At 47.0% G+C, this 27,419-nt stretch overlaps 1 long non-coding RNA gene and 1 pseudogene across 1 annotated transcript in view; one reads left to right on the top strand and one right to left on the bottom strand.

The window, feature by feature from the left end:
• LOC112655318 (uncharacterized) overlaps window positions 1-25,680 on the bottom strand; it is a 40,569-nt gene extending 14,889 nt beyond the window's left edge. The window contains exons 1-4 of the long non-coding RNA XR_003133623.3: window positions 19,110-25,680; window positions 18,456-18,533; window positions 3,536-3,671; window positions 2,945-3,052 (exon numbers count right to left, since the gene is read on the bottom strand). This is a non-coding gene — a long non-coding RNA (uncharacterized LOC112655318). The remainder of the gene's footprint in view (window positions 1-2,944; window positions 3,053-3,535; window positions 3,672-18,455; window positions 18,534-19,109) is intronic.
• On the top strand, window positions 14,267-15,731 carry LOC112655317 (dnaJ homolog subfamily A member 1-like; annotated as a pseudogene).
• Window positions 25,681-27,419: the final 1,739 nt, after the last annotated feature.

Here is a 27,419-nt window from a genome sequence, read left to right as displayed (position 1 = left end):
AAGCCCAGGCACAGGGGTAAAGAAAGCAGTTGGAGAGGAGATGGACAAACGCTCAAATCAATATGTATGTACACAGTGTGATAAGTACAAGGAAGGAAAAGAAGATGCTGTCTCTGAGCGGACAGTTTGCATGAGAAGGGTCAGGGCAAGTTCCACGAGTTCATGATATTTAAATTGAGACCTAGGTACATGGAGGATTTATAGGTACCTGGTAGGAAGGCAATGGGGCAGAGGAGTGACAGAAAACAGCTCAAGCAAAGGCCTTGCGGCTGGAAAGACTTGACCCATGGAAGCCAGAGGCAGTGGAAATCTGCCATTCTTTTTGGCTGGTCTACATTAGAACCCCCTCACTATGTTAAGGAAGCCCCTACTTTTTCTGGCAAGACCAGCTTCCCACAACAGTCACTACAAATGTTAAATAATCACATTCCCAGGCTCTCTTGCAGCCAGGATGCAGGGACCGGGCCTGGGCCAGACCATCCAAGGCATGCTGTGCCCTGTCTGCCACCTAGGACTGTGCCCATTGCACAGAGCACACATGCAAGGCTCTTGGTCACTTAAAATGATGATCTGTCTGAGACCTTAGAGAACTTTGCTTTGTTGTGTAGAGCCCTGCTTTATCTGGATCTCAGTCTTTGTTCATGATAGAAATCTGCTTTCTGACCCCCGAATACATAACTGCACTGTTGTTATCAGAAATCCTGCACTTGCCACAGAGCCCTCTTCATGCACCCTGATGTCTGCTCTCTTATGCAGAATTCCACTTGTTTCTACAGAACTCCACCCAGCTTCCCAGAACTCTGCTCTTGGCTTTTTTTTTTTTTTTTTTTTTTTGAAACAGATTCCAATATTGATATACAGAGACTGTCTTTATTCTACAGAAACCCTGATTGGTTATACAGAAATTCACCAAGTTACACGGAATCCTGCCTTTTTCTTCAGAAGCATGCTTGGTCGTGCCGAACCCTTGGTGATTTTATAGAAATCTGAATTCACAGAATCTTGCTTTGTTACAGAGAAACCTGCTGTGTTCCAACAGCCCTTCCCCATTAGAGAGAACTCAGTAGAGCTGCACCAGCATCATTGACTTGGACACCTGCTCTGGGGTGCAGGACCCTGCCGCCCACTTGACCACTGCTTGCCAATCTCATTGTTCTTTAGAACGCTTTTTGGGTGCACAGAGTTCTCCCAGGAGGTTCAGAACCCCAATTTTTACACAACACCCCAAAATTGGTACAGAGAAATCTAGGAGGTTACACTGAACTCAGCTTTGGTTGGTAGGACCGCATCCTGGTTCACAGATTCCCACATCCTGCGATGAAGCCCAGCATCACAGTAGTGGCTTCTGTAAGGACATGGCACCCATATAAGCCTTTGTGAGGCAAGTGGTCAAAAGAATGGCTAATGGATCCTCACCTTAGACGAGGCTGGGAGGGCCTGTGCCCCCCGAATCAGGATCCAGGCCCCCTTCACTCTTTTCTTCCCCGGCCAGGGAGGACTCAAGCCTGAGATATGGACAGCAAGGGCCAAGCAGAGACCCGGAGCAAGGCCTCGGAGAAAGAGACAAGCACCCAACTTGCTTCTCCTCAGGCCTGGCCCCAGCTGCCTGGGCACAAATCTACTTGGACAGAAATAATCAGCCAAATTAATTTAGCTTTAAATAGCAGCACTGAGAATGTTTCCACAAAATTTTCTCCGAGGAGAGCTAAGCAGAATTAATGATGGCACAATATCGGAGAGAAATGTTATTTATTAAGGCCTAATCATTCCGGGGAGGGGGAAGTCATCATAACATAATAAAGTGGGAATCAGTTGGCCCAGCCCAACCCCGCCCAGCCCCACTCAGCCCGGGAGCCAAGGAGGGGCCCTGGGAGTCCAGGATCTGGGGAGCCTTGTAGAGAAGCTGCCTGCAAAGTGAACAGCTTCTCCTGGGGCTCCCTGGCATGGGAGAGCTGGGCTAGGCTCCCCACGTCCTGCCACGTTCCTCGTAGGCTGTGTCCACACCAGCCCACTTGTTCCTTTGCTGAGCACCTTCCAAGGGGGGCAGACTCCACTACTGCCAGGGCACCATCAAAACATGGAGCTCACCCCAAGCGGAATCTGTGGAGCCCCACCCCACTTCCCGCTGCTGCCACTTTATTTTTTATTTTTTTTTAAGATTTTATTTATTTATTCATGAGAGACACACAGAGAGAGGCAGAGACACAGGCAGAGGGAGAAGCAGGCCCCACTCAGGAAGCCCGATGCGAGACTCGATCCCGGGTCTCCAGGATCACACCCTGGGCCAAAGTTAGGCACTAACCCACTGAGCCACCCAGGGATCCCCTCGCTGCTGCCACTTTAAGGGGGCCTCCATTCATTTGTGCTTTCAACTATTATTTATTGAGCACTGAGATGTCGAGCTGCTCTGGATGCTGGGAGAGACAGCGGGAAGAGCAGCAAACAAGTAAATGAACAAGATGATGTCTGGTGGTGAGAGTGTTCTGGAAACAATAAAGTGATAGAGATGGAAGCAGGTGGCAGATTTAGGGGATGTGGTCAGGAAGGGACCCCGAGAGAAGATGAGCTACGACCTGACACCTCAATCGTTGGGGTTGGTTGGTTCTGTGAAGAGCTGGAGTCAGGGGAAAATATTCTGGCAGAGGACACAGCATGGGCAGAGGTCCCGGAAGAGGGGAAGAAGCTTGGTTTTCTGAAGACCAGAGTGACTGGGGCGTGGTGGACGATGGGGAGAGAAACAGGGACTGTGAGCGGCAGTTCTGCTACCAAGAGTGTGAGGATGGGTCAGAGTCAAAGACTTCCCAAGAGGAAGATGAGATCTAGGAAAGAAAGGATGAGGGGCCACTTTCTCTGACCCCTGTGCACCCCAAGATCTTCCCCCCATCACACCATGGCTTCTGATCGGCCTGGTACCACATACGTCACTGTGCCGGCTGCCATTTACCTTAAGGGACATTGATAGAGCAGCATAAGTCTGGAGGAGGCTGCTTCCCATCTTTTGGGGGCATGCTCCACATGGGGTCTTTTGGGTCTGTGGTCCAAAATGCAGCATCTGTCATCAGAGAGGCCTGGGTTCAAATTCTGACTCATCACAGAACCATGGGCAAGACATTTAACTCCTCCAAATTTCAGTTTCCTCAACTATAAAATGGGACAATAGCATTTACCTTGTGCAATTCTTAAGAGGATTAAATGGGTGAAGGAGGTCCTGAGGCATCTCTGGGATACCACCAAGGTCCCCAGGGTCCTCCTTGGTCTGAACCATAGGCTGCCAGTCATTGGGGTCTGGAGTGTGCTGATGTAGAAAGAGTCAGACACACCTGGCCACCAGGACTCACCTTTCCTCACTTGGAAGGTGAGAGTGATAACCCCTCCCCCAGGAGCTCATTTGAGGGTCACATGGAATGATACTTGGTAAACACCTGGCCCAGGTAGCTCCATTACTGCCACTCTCTCCCCCAGACTCCTCTGTTGGGCTATCATAACAAAATGCCACAGACTAGATAGCTCAAACAATAGAAATTTATTTTCTCACAGTTCTGGAGGCTGGAAGTCCAAGATCAAGGTAGCAGCAGGGTTTGGTTTCTGAGAGTTCTCCTCTTGGCTTGCAGATAGCCATCTTCTCACTGTGGGATCTCCTGGGAGATTCCAGAAGAGCAAATCCGTTCCATCTGCATTTGAAAAACAACATGGTAGACATGTTTACCACTCACATTTCAGAGACAGCAAGTCAGCTTTGGAATCCAGCCTGAGCTTTGATGAGAGAAGGGAGTCAGCATCCAGACACCCCTCTCAGTGCTTGACCATTCTAACTGACCCCCAGGGCCATGGGAACTTTTCTGCAGGTGTCAGGACCGATCTTTGACACTCTGGCCTAGCCCCAAAGACTCTGATGCACAGGAAGGAACCTATCTACCCCTTCTCAAGGTGCGGATTCCTCCATCCAAGTGTGCCCTACTCCATCCCACCTGCTGGGGATAGGCCTTCTGGAATGACCTTCATTAGTCCTAAAAACACATAGTCAGGGAGGCCTGTTGAATGTGAAATGCCCCATTTCTCTTGGGACTTTTCTGGAATCTAAAATTAAACACAACTAAAGAACTCCTCCAATCTAGCCAGACTGGTTTACTGTTTTCCCCTCCAAATAAGCCATGAGGGTTCTATATCCTGAAGTCTTCCCTCTCCTCTATTCACAGCTAGGTCTCTTCTTGCAGATGACCCCACCAGTTCTCCACCAGTTAGAAACATTGGGGTCACATTCCACTTATTCCATCAGCCATCAATACCCATAAATCCTCCTTCCTGAGTATGTAATTGTGTACTCCCTGCCTTCCCATAGGGAACATCTGTTGCTCTTGCCTGCCTAGCATCCATTCCCCTCTGTTCTGATAAGGCTACCCTGATTTCCTTTGGGGAATGACCTCTCCCACCTCTTGGGCTATGTGGATGGGTGGAGTGCCCTAGGTTGACCCCAGGCCCCAGCTGCATGGGTGAGTACATGACCTAGGCCCGCCAAAGAATCCCACAGCCCTGGTCACAATGATTCTCTGAGGATAGACATTTGACCTAATCTACGTCAATTAGAGTCAGGTCCTGGACTTTTATAGGACCTACTGGGGATTGTTCTGGGGCATCTCAGCTGTTGAAGGTAAGTTGGATATGTTGATGATCAACTTGCCACAGTAGGGGCAGCGCCTCCTTGAGAAAGAAGGCTGAGTGAGAGGTGGAGAGGGAGTGCCCCTAGTGTACCAGTTTGCTTTTATGTGTGATAACCAACCACAACACCTCAGCAGCATAGCCCAATAAACTTCTATGCGTGGGGATGTGCAAATTGGCTGCAGTTTGGCTGATCCAGGGCAGGCTCAGCTGGGCCACTCTGTTGTAGGAACAGTAGCGGCTAGGGTGGCTTGACAACATGTGGCTCTCATCCTCCTTGGGCCAGCATGCTAAAGAGTCCTTCTCATAGAATGGCAAAGGGACGAGAAAGCAAGCAGAAACGTGCAAAGTCTTGTAAGGACTGGACTCAGAACTGTCATACTGTCACTCTGCCCCTTCCATGGGCCAAAATAAATCACACAGCCCAGAGTCAAGGAGAACTGAAATCCCCTTTGCCCTTTAAGTGAAAAGAATGGCAAAGTCTTGTTATCAAGGGCATGAGCAGGGACAGAAGATGCGAGTGGAAGGCAATCTACTATAAGTGGTATTATTTGAACCTCTGGAGCCAGCTGAGCCTGAGCCAGATTCACCACTTGAGCCTGACTGATCTGCCTTCCCCAACCCTGCCCTCTTCACACCTTGACAGATACTATGTTTTGTTTAACAAATGGAGGCAATTCTCTTCTAAGAGAGAAAGAAGGAGCCTTAACACATATTGAGTCCCACGGTGTGACAAGCTCTGAGCTGGGAGCTATACATTCACTTATACTGGAACCTTAAAACAGCTCTGTGAGGAGGCTGTGAACATCGTCATTGTGCAAATAGGAAATAGGCTCAGAGGGGCTCTGTAACCTGTCCACAGTCTCACGGTGAGGAAGCCGCTGAATGGTCAGTGTTGAAAACACGTGCTTTCCCCAATCCATAATGGTGAACTTTCACCCCAGAAGTGGGCAGCACCCATCCTATGCTCCATGCTTCCCTCAGCCTGCTAAACTAACAGCTAATGTTTCCTGAGCCCTTCCTGTGTGCTAGGTAACTGCTAAGCACTTCCAATGTATTAGCTCACATAATCTCTCCAAAAGCTCTGGATGTATTAGTACCATCTATGTATTAGTACCATCTCCATTTTACAGAGGAGAAAACTGAGCCTCGGGAAAGTTAGACAACTTGTCCAGGTGGTAAGTAGTGGGGTCAGGATTCCAACCTCTCCTATCTGACCGCAGAGCTGGCCCCCTGGTCTCTGTTTGTCTTAAAAAACCTCTAAAAACCCTGGGGTTGGGTGGGAGGGTCAGAAGTGTCAAACCTAGACCCTGCCTCTTCCCAGTGCCCCCCTCCCATACACACACACACACAAGTCCCCAGCCCTCAGGTGCTCAGCTAGCCCTTCAGTGCCTGGTCACTAGCCTCTGGGCCGGTGAGCCAGCCTACTCCATGGCTGCAGACGTGATAAATGGCTCCAATTATCCCCTCTGAGTTCCGGTTTAATGTCATGTTTTATTAATGGCAACTGTCAGAGGAAAGCAAAGCACCCACTGCGTGCCTGCTGCCTGCCTCCATTTGGAAGCATGCTCTCCAGGTGAAGAAATGAAAAGGTGTGAGGGGAAAGGCACCACCCCCAATCCAGCTCCACAGGCAGGAAAATAACTCAGTGCGCCTCCCCACTCAGGCCCCAGGCTGAATGAATGCCACATTTTTGCCTGGCACGTTCCACCCATTGCTAATGCTCTGTTGCTTCCTTGACTGACAAATTAGGGGTTTGAACAAAATGCGAGGGGGGGGGAGATGGCAGCTGCCCACCCTGTAATTAAGAGAGGGTGAGAGAGAAGGGGGGCAGGGGGTATCCAGCCGTCCCACAAACATGCCTTCGTCTTGCGCGGCTTTGGCTGAGCATTTTCAGAGTGGGCCTGTGCAGCCCCTGGTGGCCTGTCCTCCGGGCCATCCCACTGATCCAAGGCTGCAGCTTCTCACCCAGCTTTAGGACCTGTCAACCAGGTCCTCGGAGACACAGGCTGAGCAGGTTTCACTTGTCCCAGCTGAGGGGACAAAGGGGATCCAAACTCTCATCCAAAGGGGATGAGAGTTAATTCCTGGCACAGGAAACAGTGGGGAACAGATGGAAAACTGAGGTCTGGCAAAAGGCAGTGCTATCTCCCAGGTTATGGTGGGAGCTAGTGGGAAAGCCTGCACTGGTACCTCGGGCTTCTGCCTCCATCTAGAATTCTCCTGCTGCATAAAGCTATATAAATGGCCACGGACAGCTTGCAGTGAGGGACATGGGTATCTCCCCCCACACATACCACTGCCTGGATGGGCTCCGAGCCATCAGTCACAGGGCTGAGCCTGGCCAACTCTGGAAAGGGTATGTATGTGTGCATGCAAGCAATGGATGCTCCCTGACACAGTGAAGTCACCCCTTAACAATATATAGGTGTAGAAAGAGGTGTAGTGCCCCTCATATGGTCAACAAACAGACAATGCCTACAGTAGGCGTGTGTCAGGGGGTATGATGGGAGAGGACCGTTTCTGTTTCAAGAGTTAACAGACCATCTCCATACCCTCTAAAAATGAGGTACAGGAGCCAGATTAAGAGGACTGTTTTGTCAGTCCCAGCCCTCTGATGGTGCCAGTCTCACCAGGGAATGCCCGAGGCACTTACTAGGCTGTGTGACTCCTAGCCAGCCCCACAGGCATTTCTCCCCAGGGGCCAGTATTGTGGCTGAACCAGCCTTGTGGTTCTTGTTACCACCACAGGATGTGCACTCCGTGGAAGCCATCAGGGAACTTGGAGGAATAACATTTCTTGCTCACAAGTCCTGGAGGGTACACAGCACATCGGATGGCCACACAGAGCAGCTATGGGTAAGGAGAAGGCATATCCAGGGCTCTGCCTTTATTAGAGACCGAGTGTGGGGTGTCTAGGGTTTTCTGGGCTCACTCTTTATGGGTTACTATAAAGCATATGAGTGGGAATTAGGGTGTGGGAAGGGAGACATGGGGTCACTCAAGCCATCGGTCAGCCAGGGCTTTCTCAAAGAAGGACCTTCATGAGTGAAGGGCAGCCTTGTTCCTCATCAGATAGTTTGCTAGTAGCTGGCTTATACAGCTGGCACTATGTTTGTTCTAGATGGATGTCTTTTGAAATGGATGCCTTGACAATGAAAAGCTTAAAACTCACACTACTGGTACATGAGCTACCCCTGGTAGGATGAGATCAAGGTAAACTCCTGGGAGGAAGAGATGTCCAAGTAGGGACTGAAAGAAAAGTAAGAATTAGCCAACCAAAGGGGATGAGAGTTAATTCCTGGCACAGGAAACAGTGGGGAACAGAATTCTAGAGGGGAGGAATGGATGGGGCTCTGATGTTCAGAGAGAGAGAGGCATTGGCTACAGAGTCTGCAAGGAAACTGAGGTTGGAAGGAGTCACACCCCCACACGGTCAGGCTAAGGAAGAAGTTGTACCCCCCACCCCCCTCCCACCAAGAGTCACTGTGTCTTTAAGCAGGGAAGGGAGGTGTGTAAATGCCTCCCGGAAAGAGCATCGGGCTAGGATGTGGAAGGATGGAGCAGAGGGAAGAGCAGTGAGAGGCTGTTCCCATAGCCCAGAATGGGGAAGGTAGGGATTGCAGCCTGGTTTTGGCAAGATAGCAGTAGAGATTCAAAATATATTAAGGAACTTCTAATTGACTTACAGAGGTCGGGTGAGAATGGAAGCACCAAAATGCCACCTGGATACTAACGCAGGCAACTGTGGCTGGAGCAGCAGGAGAACTTTCCTTGAGAGGGGGGAGATATATGTCCCTCTGGGGTTGAAGGATATTTTCAATGTGTAAAGTCAGATAAACATGGGTTTCCCAGTGCTCCTGAGCTAGACCTGATGGGACAGTGACAATGGGAAGTGATGATCAATAAAGAAACTGTATTCTTATGACAGTAAAGCCCAGTGCCTCCCAGGCTTGGCTCTGGAATGAGACTTCTTGCCGGGGAGGGATGGATAGACTCCTGCTTTCACGGTCCTCTGCAGCTAGATTACTTCCATCCCTGGGGCCTCCCAACTACCCTTTTAACTCTTTCCCCAACCCATCTCTTTAAAAAAAAAAAAAAAAAGTATTTGTTAACATAGAATAAAATTGGCTTCTGTTTGATTACAGTTCCATGAATTTTAACACCTGCCTAGATTCATATGCCACCACAACAGAGCAGTTATGTCACCGGGGAAGAGCCCCTCGCTTGGCCTTTCTATACGTCAACATTTCCCCCACTTCCTTCCCCCGGCAACCACAAATCTGTTCTCTATCACTATAGTTTTGCCTCTTCCAGAATGTCATACAAATGGAACCATACAACATGTGTGACCTTGTGAGATTGTTTTTTTTCTCTCAGCATATTGCCTTTGAGATGCATCTAGAGTGTTATGTGTATCCATAGTTCATTCCTTTTTTTATTGCTGAGGAGTATCTCATTGTGTGGACTTACACATCCATTCACTTGCTGAAGGACAATTGGGTTGTTTCCAATTCAGGGTGATTATGAATACAGCTGCTGTAAATGCTCACCTACAGTCTTCCTTCCTCTCAGTAAAATACCTGGGAGCAGGACTGCTGGATTTTATGACATATACATTTAATAAGAAAGTGCCAAACTGTTTTTCCGTTTGCATTCCCACCAGCAATGCATGAGAGTTTCACTTTCTCCTCATCTTTGCCCCCATTGTTATTGTCAATATTTTTTATTTTAGCCAAATTAAAGGTGAGAAATGAGATCTTATTGTGGTTTTAATTTGCATTTTCCTAGTAGTTAATGATGCCAAACATCTTTTCATGTGCTTGCTTGCTATCTATATATTCTCCGTGATGAAATATCTCTTGCTTATTTCTTCTTGGGTTGTTTTCTTATTATTAAATTTTAAGAGTTCTTTATATATTCTGGATACAAGTCCTTTGTCAGATATGTGATTTGCAAATATTTGCTCCCAGTCTATGTTTTGTCTTAGCAGTGTCTCTCATTTAGTAAGAGCTTTTAATTCTGATGAAATCCAATTTGCCAAATTTTCATTTTATACATAATGTTTTTGATGTCATAGCTAAGAATTCTTTGCCTTGCCTAAAATCACTAAAGTTTTCTCCTATGCATTCTTCTAAAAAGGCTTCTTTGATTTCTATCATCTGCATTTTGTAGTTTTCAGCATACAGAACCCTTAATGGGTTTGTTAAATTTATTTATAAATATTTCATATTTTTGGAGCTATTGTAAATGATAGTTTTAAATTTGATGTCCAATTATTCATTGCTGGTATATAGAAAAATGATTGATTTTGTAACCTGTGACCTGATCAAACTGCAACTTAGTTGTAGGAGTTTTTATTTTTATATAATCCTTAGAATTTTCTACATAGATAAACAGTTGGTCTGTAAATAGAAAGAGTTCTATTTTATTATGTTTCAATCTGTATGCTTTTGTTTATTTTTCTTTCCTGATTGCATCAGATAGAACTTGCAATGGTAAATGGACATCCTTGACTTGTTGCTGATCTTAGGTAGAAACATTCTATTTTTTACTGTTAAGTATGATGTTGGTTGTAGGGTTTGTTTGGGTTTCTTTTTCTAGATATCTGTTATCAGGTTGAGGAAATGCCCTTATGTTTCTAGTTTCCTGAGAGTTTGTGTCATAAATCACTACTGAATTTTGTTAAATGTGTTTTCTGTGTTAGTTGATATGATTATCTGGTTTTTCTTTTTCAGGCTGTTAATATGGTAGCCGACACTGATTAATTTTCAAATGTTTAACCAGCTTGGCACTCCTGTGAGAAACTCTACTTAGTCATGGTGTATTATTCTTTTTATGTATTACTGGAATCAATTTGCTAATACTTTGTTAGGAAATTTCGTATCTATATTCATGAGAGAAATCGATCTATAGTTTTCTTTTTGTGTGCTTACTAGGTCTGGTTTTGTTATCAGGATAATGCTTGCCTCATAAAATGAATTGGGAAGTGTTCCCTCCTCCTCTCTTTTCTTAAAGAGATTGTGTAAAATTTGTGTTATTTATTTTTAAAATGTTTGGAAGAATTTGCCAGATAAATAATCTTGACTGGGAGATTTACCTTACTGAAGCTTTTTTTAAATCTACAAATTCAATTTCTTTAATAATGATAGGACTATTTAGGTTATCCATTTTATCTTGGGTGAGTTTTGGTAGTTTGTGGTCTTTGTACATTTCACTTAAGTTGTCAAATTTATGTGCCAGGAGTTGTTCATATTATTCCCTTAATATCCTTTTAATGTCTGTTGTGATATCTCTCCTTTCATTCCTGATACTCATAATTTTGTCTAATCTCTCCCTCTCTCTCTTTTTTCTTTCAGTCTTGCTAGAGATTTATCAATTTTATTTATATTTTCAAAGAACCAGTTTCTGGTTTCATTGATTTTTTTTAAATTGTTTTTCTGTTTTCAATACTGTTGATTTCTGTTCTCTATCTTCCTCCTTCTTGCTTGGGATTTATTTTGCTCTTCCCTTTCTAGTTTCTTAAGATGGAATCTAAGAGTAATGATTTGAAACCTTTCTTCTTTTCTAATATAAGTGTTTACTGCTATAAATTCTAATTACTGCCTTACTACATCCCACAAATTCTAACTACCTTCTTACAACATTCCACAAATTTTGATATGTTGTATTTTCATTTTCATTCAGTTCAAAATATTTTCTAATTCCCCTTGAGGCTTCTTATTTGACTCACGGATTATTTAGAAATATGTTTTCAACTCAAAGTGTCTGGAGATTTTCCTGTTATCTTTCCATTACTGATCTGGTTTAGCTCCATTATGCTCAGAGAACATACTTTGCATGATTTCAATTAAAATTTGTTAATATTTGTTTTATGAGTCAGAATATCCTCTAGCTTGCTGAATGTTCTATGTACACTTGAAAAGAATGTATATTCTACTTTTATTGGGTTGAGTGTTCTGCAAGTGCTTATTAGATCCAGTTGATTGAATGAGTTCTACTGATTTTGTCCACTAATTCTATCAATAACTGAGAAAGGAGTGTTGGCCTTTTCAGGATGCCTGGGTGGCTCAGTGGTTAAGCATCTGCCTTTAGCTCAGGGTGTGACCCTGGAGTCCTGGGATTGAGTCCCACATCTGGCTCCCCGCATGGAGCCTGCTTCTCTCTCTGCCTACGTCTCTGTGTCTCTCATGAATAAATAAATAAAATCTTTAAAAAAAAAAAAAAGGACTGTTGACGTTTCCAATTACAATTACAGATTTCTCTATTTCTCCTTTCAGTTCTGTTAGTTTTGCTTCGTGTATTTTGAAGCTGTTAAGTGAATCCACATTTAGACTTCAGTCTTCTCTATGAATTGATCCTTTTATCATTATTTAAAAACCCATTTTATCTCTGCTGATTTTCTTTATCTGAAGTCTACTTTGATATTAATTAAAGCCACCAAGCCTTCCTTTAGTATTTTCAAGATATGTATTTTTCCACCGTTTTGCTTGTATCCTAACTATATCCACATATAGATGATGTGTCTTGTAGACAGCATATATTTAGGTCAAAGCTCTGTTTTTTTTAATCCATTCTGATGATCTCTCCATATAAATGGGTTTGTTTAGACCATTTACATTTAATGTAACTACTGATTTGTTTGGATTTAGATCTGCCATTTTGTCAGTTTTCTGCATAATCTTTCTATTCCTTTTTTATTTGTTTCTCTGTTTCCTCCTTTTCTGACTTATTTTGGGTTAGGTAAACATAGTGTGTATTCTATTTTGATTTATAGTTCTTTTTCCATATCTCTTTGTATAACTTTTTAAAATGTTCTTTAGTTATTGCTCTAGGAATTAAATTATACATACCTAACTTTTCACAGTCTGCTTAGAATCATTGTTTCTCTCTTCAAGCAGAATGTGGAACCTTACCACTATCTATGTTCCTTTGTCTTCATCCATAGTCGTCTTGTATATTAAATACATATTGAATATATCTAACTTCCCCAAGTCACATAGTGAGTAGCAGTGCCAGAATCCACCAGGCAGGCTGATGCCAAAGCCAGGAACATAACTACCCTTCCCCAGTGATGCCCCTGATTCCAATCTGACCCAGCAGAGAATTCCCATGGACTGGACCTTCCAAAAAGCCCAGAGCTGGTTATAAAATGTCTTGACCTCCAAATTTAAGAATATCCCAGGTCATCCCATCAGACCAGGACCCTAAGGGAAAACACATTGGATTTCAACTCCCACATGTCCTTTTGGCTGGGAGTCTTTGCTGTGCAAAATTTGCCCAGATATTCATGGCAGCCTTGCCCTAGAGTTCACACCTCAGCCAGTAAATGGCTCTGCTTTTCTGAAACCTTCTGGACCTTTGGGCAGAACAGGAAGTGTCTCTGCAAACTGAACAGTGCTACTCCAGCCAGATGAAAGAAGCTCACACAGTATTCTACAGGAGCAGTTTGACATCTCTATCATCCTGACTGGCTAACCCCACCCCCCCACCCCCCCTTGCTTCTTTGGCTGAACTCTCTCCTTCTCTTCTTCTCCCTCATCCTCCAGGGCTGAGGAAGAGAGTGCATCTCTTGCCTGTCATCTTTCTGCACAATTGGAATCGACAGGTCCTTGGGCAAAGGGACTGGCCCCTCCTCTGACAGCAAACTAGTTCTAAATAAATGAGTATTGGTTTTGCTCTGTTTGTTTTTCATTTGTAGCTATCCTTTGATTTTTTTTTTCTCTGCAAAATTGGTTAAGCAATGATAGCATGGTCTGCTTCTGCAGTTGCATTGATTGGGCTGCTCCTGGAGTCTGGGTCTTTTGCTGGGTTTTCTGTTTTGTTTAGCTTTTCACCACCACCACCCCCAACTCAATTCCCTCTTCTATATTTGTGGAAGGGCAAGAACTAACATATACTTAGCATTTATTAGTGCCAGGCACTGTGCATGTGATTTATGCCTTTTGTCTCATTCTACCCTCAGAAATCAAAACAAAACAAGCCAATTGTGGCAGGTATTTTTCTTCCTCTTTTGCAGATGAAATTGGGGCTCAGAGCAGTTCCAAAACCTGTTCAAAATTGCATAGCCATAAGTCAGCAGATCCAGGTGGGGATCTTCCCCCTGCTTCCCCTGCCAAGTGTTTGCTTTATTGCTGGCCAGTCCACCATGTGGCCCTCAACAAGTGGTCTTTCTAGACCTCACGCTGCCCCTCCATGAAACAGAGGGAGCCCAAAGGCACTCAGAGGCCAGCAATACAATGTGAGTTATTCCTCCAGGTGGGGAAACTCTGAGCTCATTAGAGAAAGGTCAAAAGCAAAAAGAAATGGTGGCAATGAGGGGGAAGGAAGTATGGCTTCATCATGAATGAAGAGTCAGGAGACCCAGTATGAGCATCTTCCATGCCAATACCTCTTAGCTGAGTGACCTTGGTTAAGTCACTTCACCTCTCAGTGCCTTAGAAATGACAAAAAGCTGATATTGGAGTGCTCACCATTTTCCAGTCACTGATTTAAACATTTTCCATAAAAAAAAATAAAAATAAAAATAAATAAACATTTTCCATATATCAACTCATTTCATCCTCAAGATAGCCTTAGGAAGAGCATTATCGGGAACTTTGCTGAATGCTCCGTGAGACGTGGAGGAGCTGCGGCTGCCCGAGCTGCGCCCAGCAACACGCCCCTTCCCGCTCCCCCACACCGGCTTCGGCCCTCTCACCGGCTGTAGAAAATGGTGAAAGAAACCACTTACTATGATGTTTTGGGGGTCAAACCCAATGCCACCCAGGAGGAATTGAAAAAGGCTTACAGAAAACTGGCCTTGAAGTACCACCCTGATAAGAATCCAAATGAAGGAGAGAAGTTTAAACAGATTTCTCAAGCTTATGAAGTGCTCTCTGATGCAAAGAAAGGGGAATTATATGACAAAGGAGGAGAACAGGCAATTAAAGAAGGTGGAGCTGGTGGTGGTTTTGGCTCCCCCATGAACATCTTTGATATGTTTTTTGGAGGAGGAGGCAGGATGCAGAGAGAACGGAGAGGTAAAAATGTTGTACATCAGCTCTCAGTAACCTTAGAAGATCTATATAATGGTGCAACAAGAAAACTAGCTCTGCAAAAGAATGTGATTTGCGATAAATGTGAAGGCCGAGGTGGTAAGAAAGGAGCAGTCGAATGTTGTCCCAATTGCCGAGGTCCTGGAATGCAAATAAGAATTCATCAGATAGGACCTGGAATGGTTCGGCAAATTCAATCTGTGTGCATGGAGTGCCAGGGCCATGGGGAACGGATCAGTCCTAAAGATAGATGTAAAAGCTGCAACGGAAGGAAGATAGTTCGAGAGAAGAAGAGAAGTGCATATTGACAAAGGCATGAAAGATGGCCAGAAGATAACATTCCATGGTGAGGGGGACCAAGAACCAGCACTGGAACCAGGAGATATTATCATTGTTTTAGATCAGAAGGACCGTGCTGTTTTTACTCAACGAGGAGAAGATCTTTTCATGTGTATGGATATACAGCTGGTTGAAGCCCTGTGTGGCTTTCAAAAGCCAATATCTACTCTTGACAACCGAACCATCGTTATCACCTCTCATCCAGGTCAGATTGTCAAGCATGGGGCTATCAAGTGTGTGCTAAATGAAGGCATGCCAATTTATCGTAGACCATATGAGAAGGGTCGCCTAATCATTGAATTGAAGGTAAACTTCCCCGAGAATGGCTTTCTCTCTCCTGATAAACTTTCTTTGCTGGAAAAACTCCTACCTGAGAGGAAGGAAGTAGAAGAGACTGATGAAATGGACCAGGTAGAACTTGTGGACTTTGATCCCAATCAGGAGAGACGGTGCCATTACAATGGGGAAGCATATGAGGATGATGAACATCATCCTAGGGGTGGTGTTCAGTGTCAGACTTCTTAATGGGGCCGGTGAATAACACTGCTGCTGGCATTTTATATGCAGTAGTGGATGAGTGAAGGACTATAATCATAGCTCACTACTTGCTATTGTTTTTGTTTTAATATTCAACTATAGTAGTGTTTTAAAAGTTAAATGAAGAATAAACTCAAATATAAAAGCTCAAAAAAAAAAAAAGGAAGAGCATTATCCTCTCTTTGCATCTCCATCAAAATAGAGGGGAGTCATGAAGATCAAGCATAGTAAAGAAAATAAAATAGTTTTTATTGTGTGTATGCGTGCATGAGTGTTAATGTGTAAAGGGGAGGACTCTGTGTGTGTACAAGGAAGGAGTGTGTGTGTTTGTGTGTAAGGGGGAGGACTCTATGTGAAAGGGAGGACCCTGTGTGTGAAGCATATGTATGTGGAAGGAGGAGGGCTATTATTGCAGAACTCAGAGCTGCCAGAGCCCATCAGGGAGGAGTAGCCTCCTGAGCCCTCAGGGAGCCCTCAGAGAGATTCAGACAACCTTCATGTGCTCCTGAGATGCTTTGACCTTGGCCTGACACCATCCATCCATCCATTCATTCAATCCACAAATATATGAGGGTTAATCACAAGCCAGACACATTCCAGGTGCTGGGATCAAAAACAAAACCCAGAGCATTTCTGCCTCTGTGGGGCCTACTTATGAGCTAGGGAAACAGAGTATGGTTCAATTAACGCATCATCTATAATAAAATATCATGTGGAAAAGGTAAGTGCTTTGGAGACAGAGAAAGCAGAGTTAGGGGTTCCACAAGGATGGCCAGGGATGTCTGCTTGAGGAGATGATATTGGAGCAGAGACCTAACTGAGGGAGGCAGAGGACCTACAAGGCAACAACAGGGCTCTGTAGTGGAGATCAGCTCAGTGCATCCAAGCAGCCGCAGGACAGAGTGATGGAGGAGGCCAAGCAAGAAGAGCCACATTGCCTGAGGCCTCACAAGCCACAAGAGGATGTGGGACTATTGTAAGCATCATGGCATGCCTTGAGAAGTTCTGAGCAAGGTGATATCATCTGATGGTGAGTAGGAGCTGACTGTGTACCAGCCAGAGTGATCATTCTTAAGCACTCTTGTGAACATCTCCCAGTCCCTGCCCCCTTCCCTCATCTTTTTCCAAAAATCTTTAGAGGCCCCTCTTGGCCCTCAGGACAAAGGCCAGGCCCCTAGGCATGGTCCTGCCCCAGTGGCCTCCAAGTCACACTTTCCCCAACCCCTTCCTTCCCTACACCTGTAAACCATTATTCTCCAAACCTGCTCACTCTGCCTGGAATACCCCTGTCCCCACCTAAACTAGACACCTCCTTCCCACACCTTGGTCTCTGCACTCATCTCCCTCAGGGACTCTTTCCTGGCCCATCTCCCTCATCCTCCAGCAGGTCACAACCCCATGCTGATGGCTGTCAGAGCATTTATCACAGGAATGGTCATTATCTGCCCTCTCGTGGGTTTCTACCAAATGCAGTAAGCTCCTGTGGGCTACAACTGGAAATTACCTATCAGTGTGTCTCCAGTCCCTAATGCTATGCCTGACAGACCTATAGTAGGTATTTAGCAAACATTGAACAAATCAATAATAATAATTGAATTAATATCCAAGCAAAGCTGCCCCCCTCTGACCCTTATTCCACGAGGCTTTCTGGTTCCCAGGGTGGGGGTGGAGGGGCCAGAGGAGGGAAAACCCCCTTGTTCTTCTCCAGGGAGAAGCAGCCCTGGCTAGGCCAGCCTGGGAGCCAAGGGTGAGGTTGACTTCCAGAGGCAGGCGGGCAGAGCTCATAAACGGCCTGGTTACATTTATAGCCATGTTCTTATTAAGCACCAGGAGAAGAGAGATGAATCATATCCCCTCCTCCCGCCCACAGCCTGGGGAGGTGGAGGCCACCAGCCAGTCTGGCCTTAAATCTCAGGAAATCTAAAAGTCACAAGTGCTGTGGGCCAGCCCTGCATCACTAGGGACAGAGAGGAATGCTGCTTCTCAGGCAGAGCCCTGCCCTATGCCCCATCAGGACCCAGACCTTGGGCATAGGAAAGGAGGGAAGGGCGGAGGTGCACTTTTCTGAGCAGTTCTGGGAATAGGGTCCTCAATTCAGAGCTGCACTGAATGCTGTGTGACCTTGGGAAAGTCAAATGACAGCTCTGGGCCTCTGGGTGACACACTTTCCCTTGGTGAACAGATTCTAAGTGTTTCTGGGAACACTCCTAAAAACTATAATGTTTACCTCCCCTCGACCTTTCCATTTTACAGAAAAGGAAAGAAAAACCCAGTGGGGACCCTGACTACCAGACTTCTAGCAACTGCTGTTCTGAAATATCAGAAGTGCAGTGGGTTCTGAGAATAGGCATGGCCTTGAGGGTGAGGTGAGGGATGGCATTCACAAACATGTCCTCATGGTACCCTCAGCCAACCCCTAATCTGGGAGCCATGATAACCATCACCCTCTTAAAGCAGAACAGGGGCCCTTAGCAAATATCTCTGGATGGCAAGGGTGAAGGGTGAGGGCAGCCACACCTACTTCCCAGGGAGGGTAACTAGGCACAGACCATCTGCCAGTACTGGAACGTGGATGGGGTCTTCTCCATACCAGAGGCCTCTTTAGCTATTTGTATGCGTAATTGATTTCAGTGAGATTTATTGAGGTTTTTAAACCCTTTTTTTATTGTGAAATATAACACAAATACCAAAAAGTGAATAATCCATAACTGTAGAGCTTAATGAGTTATATAAAGTGAACACCCAGGAAACCACCTCTCAGGCCCCAGGAAATAAGACGTTGCCAGAAGCTACCCATCCCCATGCCAGCTCCTCCCTCCCTGCTGCTCAGGGACATCCTGGTTTTTACAGGAGGGCATTTTTCTATCCTGAACTGAGTCCACTCACCTGGAAATCCAAGAGAATGAAGAATATCGAACTGGAAGGCAAGAGGCATGTTCCAGTCTCAGATCTCAGTTTCCTCATCTGTAAAGTAGAGGATTGGACTCATCAAGCCATAATGGTCTAAAATCCTAAACAAGCAGGAAAAAAAATTCTGCTGGGGGACTTTGTGTGTACAGGGTGAAGAGTGGAGATCAGAGGGACCTAGACACACCTGGACACACCTCATTCCAGGGAAATGGTGATGTCCTTTGTTCACCAAGCCCGGGGCACTTGTGACTAGAGGGAGCCTCTATGTGCCTGCCTTGGAGATGGAGTTTGGGAGTTTCCTGCCCCAAGATCTGTGGGGAGCCCTGGGGTTCTCCAGGCTTATACCAAACCCTGCCAGGAAGACTTCTGTTCAGTTCTGAGTATTTCTCTTAAGGAAAAAAAAAAAAAAGGTAAGAACCCAGAAGCCAAGCAGAGTTTGGCTTTCCTTCCGTCACAAGCACTGCTGTGACTTCCAGTCCTCTCCTGGTGTCAGTCCCAGGACAGCTAACCCAGCAACCCCTCTGCAGCCTGACAGTTGGGAAGCACACCATGGAGCACAGGGAGAAAGAAGGAGGTAGAAAGGTAGAGCCCTACTGCATACTGAGCACTGCAGGGGCACTTGGTACTCACTGTCTGGTTCAACCACCCTCCTCACACACATCTGGAAGCAATATCAACACTCCCATTTTCAAAAAAGAAGATGCTAAGGCTCGGAGTTGAAGCAACTTGTTCAAAGTCACACTGTTGGCAGGTGGCAGAGGCAGGCTTAGAAACAGTCCTGTCTGGTTCCACAGCTCTTTATTCCCCCCACCATGTCCAGTCCTGGCCTGGAATCAAGAAAGGAAGTCAGTCTCTTCCCCCTCCTGCCCTGGTGGTGGTGTTGATGAGTGGAAGAAATCACCAAAGGAAGTCAGGGTGATGGAAGGTGAAATGGACTGAAAGGAAGAATGAGAGCTGGTGGGGGGCGGGGCAGGGCAGGCGAGGGAGCAGGCAAAGCTGCAAAGACCAGGCTGAGATTTCTAGCTGGGACAATTCAGTGGATGACAGAGCCAAAATCCAAGATAGGAAAAGTAGGCTTGGTGGGGGAGGAGCTTGGTTTTGAAGACTTTTAGAATTTTATTTTTCACTTCTTTTTCCTTTCCAAAAAGCCTGCTATGGAATTTGAACATTATAAATGGGTGGATGGATGGGTGGACAGGTAGATGGATAGATGGGCAGCTGGATGGGTGAATGAATGGATGGATGGATAGGTGGATGCGTAGGTGGGTGGATAGGTGGATGGTTGGGTCGATGGATGGGGGATGGGTAGGTGGATAGATGGATGAGTGGGTAGATGGATGGGTGGTTCCATGAATGGCTGGATGGGTGGTCAGTTGAGAGAAGGAAGGGGTGCAGAGGTGAGTACATTTATGGCCAAGGATCTTCTGGGTCTCCACAGCACTCCAGGTATGGATGGAGAGATACACAGTACCCTATAAGCAAGGCCCAGCACCCAGATATGCCTAAATGTACTCCCACGGACAATATTCCTGGATATCCTCCTGTACCTGTCCTCTTCCTCTCTCTTCCTGCTCTTATTCTTAACCCTCATTTCTTCCTCTATCTCTTTTCCCCATTGCCCTCAAGACTCCAAGAGGGGACATGCTACTCTGGGCCCAGGAGCAATGGCTGTGAACTCCAAACTCCTTAGCTCATACCAGCAACTCCAACTGGCAGAGCAGGGGCTCAGGAAAGCCTGGGGTCACCCATAATGCCTGATGCTGAAGTGGATCCAGACTCTCTGGCCACTCAGTCCTGGGGCTCGCTGCTAAGCACCTGCTGGAGGAGAGGAGCCCAGCGGGGCCTGCATTCCCATCTCTGGAAAACACTGAAACAAGCTGGCCTCTCAGCCCTGCTGAGCTCCTGCTGCCCAGCCTGGGTTAAGGCCATGGCTTCTCAGCAGTGAACTGTGATTGCTCGGTTGCTTTTCCTGCTGGATGATTTTAGTTGAATAATTTTGCATGATCTCAGCACAGCATGAGAGAGCACCAAGCTAAGGATAAGGGGCTTACACGGCAGGAGAAGGTTCGAATTGGAATCTAAAGAGCTCCCTACAAATCGGCCTCTGCCAGGGACTAGAATTTCCTACAGCAGTGGTTGCTGGTCTGCTAATTACAGCAGCCCCTCCCTCTGTCCATGGCTCTGAGTGGCTCCCAAAGGGAAAGGACCCATGAGTGGCTCCCAGGCTTATGCGATCACGGGTGGGCCCCAGGTTGATCAATGTACCCAGCACTGTATTGGCGTTACCTTGCTGAATTTCCACCACCTCTACCAGTGCCCCCACACACACACACACCCTGTAGAAGCAAGCATTGTCATCCCTACTATGCAATAAGGAAACAGAAGGGCAGACTTGCCTGAGACCCTCACCCAGTAAGGGCTGAAGGAGCCAAAGCCAAGCCTAAGATTGACAGACATCAAAGGGGTGAGTGGTGGGTGCCCATGACTCCAAAAAGAGGCAATGCATCCGGGTTAGGAGTGGAGGTGCCAAACTGGAAGACCATCCTAACAGATGAGCAGAGTCCAGCAGAGGAATCCAAGGAGTTTCCCTGGAGGGGAGGAGTTGGGAAAGCAGGGCTATTAGAAGATCTGGAAGAAACTTGGATCACAAGTCAGAGCTGCCAAGACTCTTACAGGGCTTCGAATCATCCTCTTCATTTCACAGATGAATTTCACAATCATCCTAGAGAAGTCAAGGGGTTTGGTCAAGGTCACAAAGCAGGGAAGCTGAGATCAGAGCCAAGTACTCCTGACCCCCATAATCCCACACCAGGCTGGGCCTCCCCTTCCCCTGAAGCCAGCCTTGTCCTAGGTCCACCAAGGCTGGGTCAGATTGGAGCCAGAGTAAGAGGAGTGGAGGAGTTCTAGGCCAGGTCCAGGCTGGGATCATCCCTCCTGCAGTCCCTCGCCCACCCCACCCTCATTGCTATTCCTGGCACCGCCCACTTGCTCCCCCTCCCTCAGAAACCCAGTGATGCTGGGAGCTGGAATTTGGACGTTTTCCCAGCATTTGGGATGTTAATTAAAACTAATAAATCTGCCACTTGGAGTTGGCTTGAAGATGAGAAAGGGTGAAGTAGGAGAGGGAGGAGGGGACTCAGGCACAGGATCCCCATGCACACACCCCCGCGAGGGTCTTTTCCTTTCAATCCTGCCTACTGAATTATTTTCTTTATTGGCCATTTATTCATTCCACTCTTGATTTTCCCAGCTGTCAGCCCCAACCTCTTCCTAAGCATGCTCTGGTTGTTCTAAGGAGGAGCGGAAGACATTTCTAAGGCAAAGACTGGCCAGCCATCCCCTGCCACTTCGAGGGACTAAGCAAAAAAGCATGCAGACCAGATTCAAATCCCAGCATCGCCACTTTCTAGCCAGGTGACCTCTGGGAGTCATTTGTCCTTTCCAAGCTTCTCTTCCTTCACCAAAATGCAGATTATATTTCCTGCTTTTGAAATCACTTAAAAGCATGGATTTAAACAAAAAATCAAAATGGCTGCACTAATGTTTCAGCAAAGTTCAATTTTAAAGTGACCTTTTTCCCTCTCTTCTGCAAAGCTCCCCTCCTCCCTTCTTAGCCCTTTGTTTCAGGAACCCGGTACCCCCGCTAAAGATGTGATGAAGGAGGTTGGTGGCATCTACAGGATTCCTGTCAAAACCTGCTAGATCCTGTATTTCCCTATAAAACACTCCAGCCTCTTCCTCCCCAAGGGCTTGAGGTTTTTGAAGGCCATACCCTGCTGCCTCCTTTGCTGGTAAAGCAATAATGAATAATCACAATAAAGCTCTCATTCCCCTTCATCCCAAACTCTGTCTTTGAGTTAAACTTTGGCTCTGAAGCACAGGGGGCGGTTTTCCACCACACTTTGACAGGTTATTGAGAAGATGGCATGAGAAAGTTATGTGCAAAACAGCCTCTTAAAAACTGTTTAGTGATGTATTTTTTGGCCTCTGTGATTTCCTATCCTGATCTCACATTCCTTCTTGCCCATCTCCCTTGACTCCTAGAGATTCTCACAAACTTTCCAAGTTGTATATTAATAGGAATGGAAATAATGCCATTTTACAGCTCAGTAAGGGTGATTTGATTTTATTTTTTAAGATTTTATTTATTTATTTATGAGAGACACAGAGAGAGGCAGAGACATAGGCAGAGGGAGAAGCAGGCTCCCTGTGGGGAGCCCCATGTGGGACTCACACGCTGAGTCAAAGGCAGACCCTCAACCACTGAGCCACCCAGGCATCCCCATAAAAGCAATTTTAATTTAAAGAAGTCCCTCACTAGTCTAGGGGGCGCTCTGGGCCATGATAGTGTCTCACTTGTGTTCATTTTCTCAGTGCCCACCCCAGGCTAGACACACAGGAAGTGCTCATTTACCACGTCTTGGATGGATGTGTGAAGTGCCTTGGACTCTGAAGGAGACATCCATTCCAGTTGTCCACACAATACTGTCCCCTCCATCTAGGAACAGCTTCTTCAGGTTGCAAGGAACTCCATGTCCTACTGTACCTGCTTTCTTGCCTCTTTTTGATACGCAGACTCTCATGTGACCAAGCTGGTCCAATCAGAGCTCTCCCCAGGTATTTTTCTACCTGAGGCTGGTGGACAGCCCTCCCTCCCCTTCAGTCATGGGGCCAGAAGGTGGGTAGAGATGCCTATGGGCACAGCTGTAGCCTTTCTCACCTGCCAAAATGAAGTCATGTATTAAAAAAAAAAGACCAAAGTGAGCTGAAAAGTGAATGCCCAGATCCACTGATCTGGTCTTCCTCTGACTGGGTTATGTGAACCGACTGAATTCCTCATTTCTTGGTTAAACAACCAAGCTGGGACTTTGCCATTTACAGCCACTGACTCACCTCTATCTTGTGTGATTTCAAAAATGTCCCAAGTCCGGACACCTGGCTGGCTCAGGGATTGAGCATCTGCCTTTGGCTCAGGGCATGATCCTGGGGTCCTGAGATCAAGTCCCCCAACAGGCTCCCTGCAGGGAGCCTCCTTCTCCCTCTAACTATGTCTGACTCTCTCTCTGTCCTTCTCTCTCATTCTGTGTCTCTCATGAATAAATAAATAAAATCTAAAAAAAAAGAAATATCCCAAGTCAAGCCAGCAGAGGTTATTACTTCCATTTTACAGATGAAAGCCAAGTCCTGAGAGAGTGGGTTCGTTTCCTGAGACCACACAGCTGGCAATGTGGAACTAGAATTGATAAACGAGTTTATCTAGGGTGGCGAGTGCTGTGAGTAAGGGCTCACACTCATTATTTCACACCATCATACTCCAGTAACATCAATAGCTGCCCTTATCCAGATGGGGAAACTGAGGTGAGAGCAGGTACATAAATTACCCAAGGTCACCAGCTAGTCAGTGGAGCCGGCCTAGGTTTGTCTGCCCAGAGCTGGTGCCACTAGCCACCCAACTGCCCAGCCTCCAAGGTCTCAGGCTGCCTTTCTGGAAGAGGAGCATGTAGGCAGTAGGGAAGTAAAGGCACTGGAAATTAATGAAGTACCTGCTCCATGCACACACAGCTTATGCAAAGCCTGTCAGGAGCACAGAAGGCCAAGCCATGCCTCACACCTCAAGGAACTCCAAGACATGCCCATAACTTCCATGCTGCAAAGTTTGATCATCCTAATGGAGGCTCAGGTGAAGTGCTCCAGGACCCAGAGGAGGGAGAGATGACTCTAGCCAGGGGAGGGACAGGATCTGGGAAAGAGTCATGGGGCTGGTGGCACTGAATAGGGCCTTTCATGCAGGTGAGACTTGTACTCGTGGATCTGGTGTGGCCATTGCGTGGTGAGTGCCATAAGCAGACACCTCATAGCGGGGTGACTGGGAGGGAGGCAATGGGCCTACTTTTCTGAAAGGGAGTATGCATGAATGGGAAAGACAGAGACAAGACCAAAGAAGCAAGTTAGAAGCAACTAGCTGTGGGCTTTGGATGCCAGGACTAAAAATCTGGGCTTTGTTCAGCAAATGGTAGAGAGCCGCTGGGGAATTTTGAACAAAGACAGTGACACAGCCAGACAGAGACATGATGGTGGCAGCCACACCTAAAGTGGATTAAAGGAGGGAGAGGCCAGTTAGGAGGAAGCTAGCAGGGAAGGCCGGGAGCCTGGTATGGGCCAGAGGAGAACGTGGGCCCAGGAACAACCAGCTGAATGTGATGACAGTGAGGAGTCAGGATCGCCAGGGAAGAGCGTAGAATGGTGGCAAGAGCTCCGTCTTGGGCTTGCACCTGGTCTGCCTGCCTCCAGAGGCTGACGTGCAAGTCTCCAGGACCTTGAACAGATGGCAGCATGGGAACCACAGATGCACTTGGCGATTCCATGACACAGGAGCTAGAACTTGTTCTGACATCAGTTTGTGTTCAGTGAACGCTGAGGGGCTGATGGGAGGGCAGAGGGACAAATGAAGGAACACATGAATGATGAATGATCCAGTGAATAAATGCATCAGTAGAAGAAGCAGGGGAGGAGGGGGAGAGGTGAAGCAGGTTGGAGTGCTCCTGCAGGAGCACTGGGCTTCCTGAGCCTTCCCCTCCCCCTCCTCCACACTCAATCCTAAGGGGAAGCAGGAGGGGAGGGCAGGAAGGGTTTAAACATGAACTGCTGGCATTGCACCGCCAGCACCCCTCCTCCTTCTGAGAAACAAGTACTTAGAAGCAAATGCTACGTAAAACCCAGTTAGCGCTGCTGTGATTTTAGGTTTTGTTACAGGGGGCTTCCCACTAGCCCTACCAGTTTGGGGCAGGGATGGGGGCCACTCCAGGGGCTGTGACTTCAGTCTAACCAGCGACCACTGGGGACCTGGCCTAGGGCACTGGTGGTGTCCGAGCCAGTATGGGGCCCGGGGGCTGGGATCTGTTGCCTCCAGGAAGCCCTCCCATTGGGACCACTCCTTTCCTTCCAAGACAAATTACTCACTTGCCGGTCAGCAATCACACCACAGATATCAGGACTGCTTACTAACATTGTACACCCATCCTCATTTGGTCTTGACAAGGGCACCATGAGGTCTCTCCCTACCTCACAGATAAAGAAACTGAGAGTTGGAGAAAGTAACTGTCCCCAGCTCACGTGGTAAATGGTAGAAGCTGGTCCAACATGAAATACAGAGATGCCTGGTCACCTCCCACTGCCCCCTCACATTTGTACAAAATGGGGCTCAGAGGGGAGAACCAATGCAAATGAATCCCACCCCCCACCCCCACCATGAATATAAAATGCCATCTAAGCAGAAAAGCCCCCCAAACAATCATAATGATGAGGGATAATATTATGGAGGTCTTCTCTCGGGTCAGGCCCTCCTCTGTGCTAGAAATGAATCAACTCACATAACCCCATGATAAAATATTAGCTCCTCTTTCCAGGCAAGTGACTGGCCCAAGGTCACACATGGCCAGGATGAGGCAAAGCCTGGACTCAAACCCAAGTAGTTCAGCTCCAGAGCCAGCGCCCTACACCTCCTCCAGTTCCAAAAATACTCTGAGGGCAAGTCTTAACAGTGCCCCTAAGTTCTCTGGGGTCAAGTGGGCACAATGATAGCCCTTGGCTATAACAGCATGGCTGTTACCTTGGCTATAACAGCATGCTACAGAAAGCTAATTGAGAATACAGCTGCCGGGGCATACTGTAAACTGTCCAGTACTGTATAGTGGATCTTCCCAGTATCCCTGGGGTTTGGGTGACATCTAGGGAGCCATTTTTTTGTTGTTGAAATTCAGGAGAGGTGTTGATGTAGGCAGATGGGAGGCCAAGCAGGTGTATGGGACAGGGAGGCAGGGACCTGAGAGGCAGCTGGGCAGGAAGTGCAGGTACATGCTGGATGGAGACAGACAGAAGTTGCATTGAGGGCAGACCAGGGTTCCTGAGGACCTGCTGTGTGAACTTGGGCAAGTCACTGGCCCTCTCTGGTCCAAGTTTTCTCCTCTGAAAATAAAGCAGAGCAGAGAAGCAGGGTGATGGGGGAGTGGGATGAAGATGCTCCCTGAGGTCACTTCTAGCCTCACCGCACTATTTCGGTGTCCCCGAGAGCTGGCCTGTGGCACAGTAGAACACAGGAAACAGATATTATGGTGATCGTATGGTACACAGCTGGCTCTCTACAAGCTTTACTACTGGACAGCCAGAACCCCAAGTAAATACAAATGCTCTCAGCTTCCTGACCTCCATCCCACCCACCCCAAACTCACCCTACCAACTCCCCAGAGATCTGAGAAAATGGAACATTGGGGAGATACCAAATAGAGAGTCATTGATCTACTCTGAGCCTCAGTTAACTCCTCTGTAAGGAGGAGTAGAAGGTCCAGCTCTACCAGCCTAGGGTTCTAGCCTTCAAATGAAGCCTCTTTCTCCATGAGGTTATGTGTTTCTCTGAGGATAAAAGCAGGGAAAGGGCAGGAGCAGTACTAACTCAATTCTTCCTGGGATAGAGCACCCTCCAAAGGGAGATGAGATGGGTGCCGCATGGCTGCTGAGAGGAAGATGATGGAGGAGCTTTATCATCTCCATGTTAGATTCTGGATCAGCTTGGAACAGGATTCCACTTCCTCCAGGAAGCCCCGGTGAATATTCTGGGTGCTGACTAGCCCAATGCTTGGTGGCCAACTCCATCTCCTCCCCATCTCCAGCCCAGTCCCATCTGGGTGCCCCCTCCTCACACTCGCACATGGGCTCCCCTGCCCCACAAGCCCCCTCTTCCGTGGATGGACCACATGTCTCCACCAGGCTGACCTCTGTCGCCCCCCCCTCTGAGGCCCACTAGAGAAACAGAGGAGTCAGGGCTTCTGTCTCTTTTTCCCATTTCTTTTTGCTATGGTTTGGCAGATTCTTTGATAGCCTGGACTTCCAGGCTGGGGGAAAGGGCAGCTCTCGGCAAAGAAAAAATAATTGAAAAGAACACAA

This window comes from Canis lupus, chromosome 9, assembly GCF_003254725.2.
Source record: "Canis lupus dingo isolate Sandy chromosome 9, ASM325472v2, whole genome shotgun sequence".
Classification (NCBI taxonomy): Eukaryota; Metazoa; Chordata; class Mammalia; order Carnivora; family Canidae; genus Canis; species Canis lupus.
The sequence above is the reverse complement of the archived record's forward strand: the minus strand, read 5'-3'. Positions and strand labels throughout refer to the sequence as shown.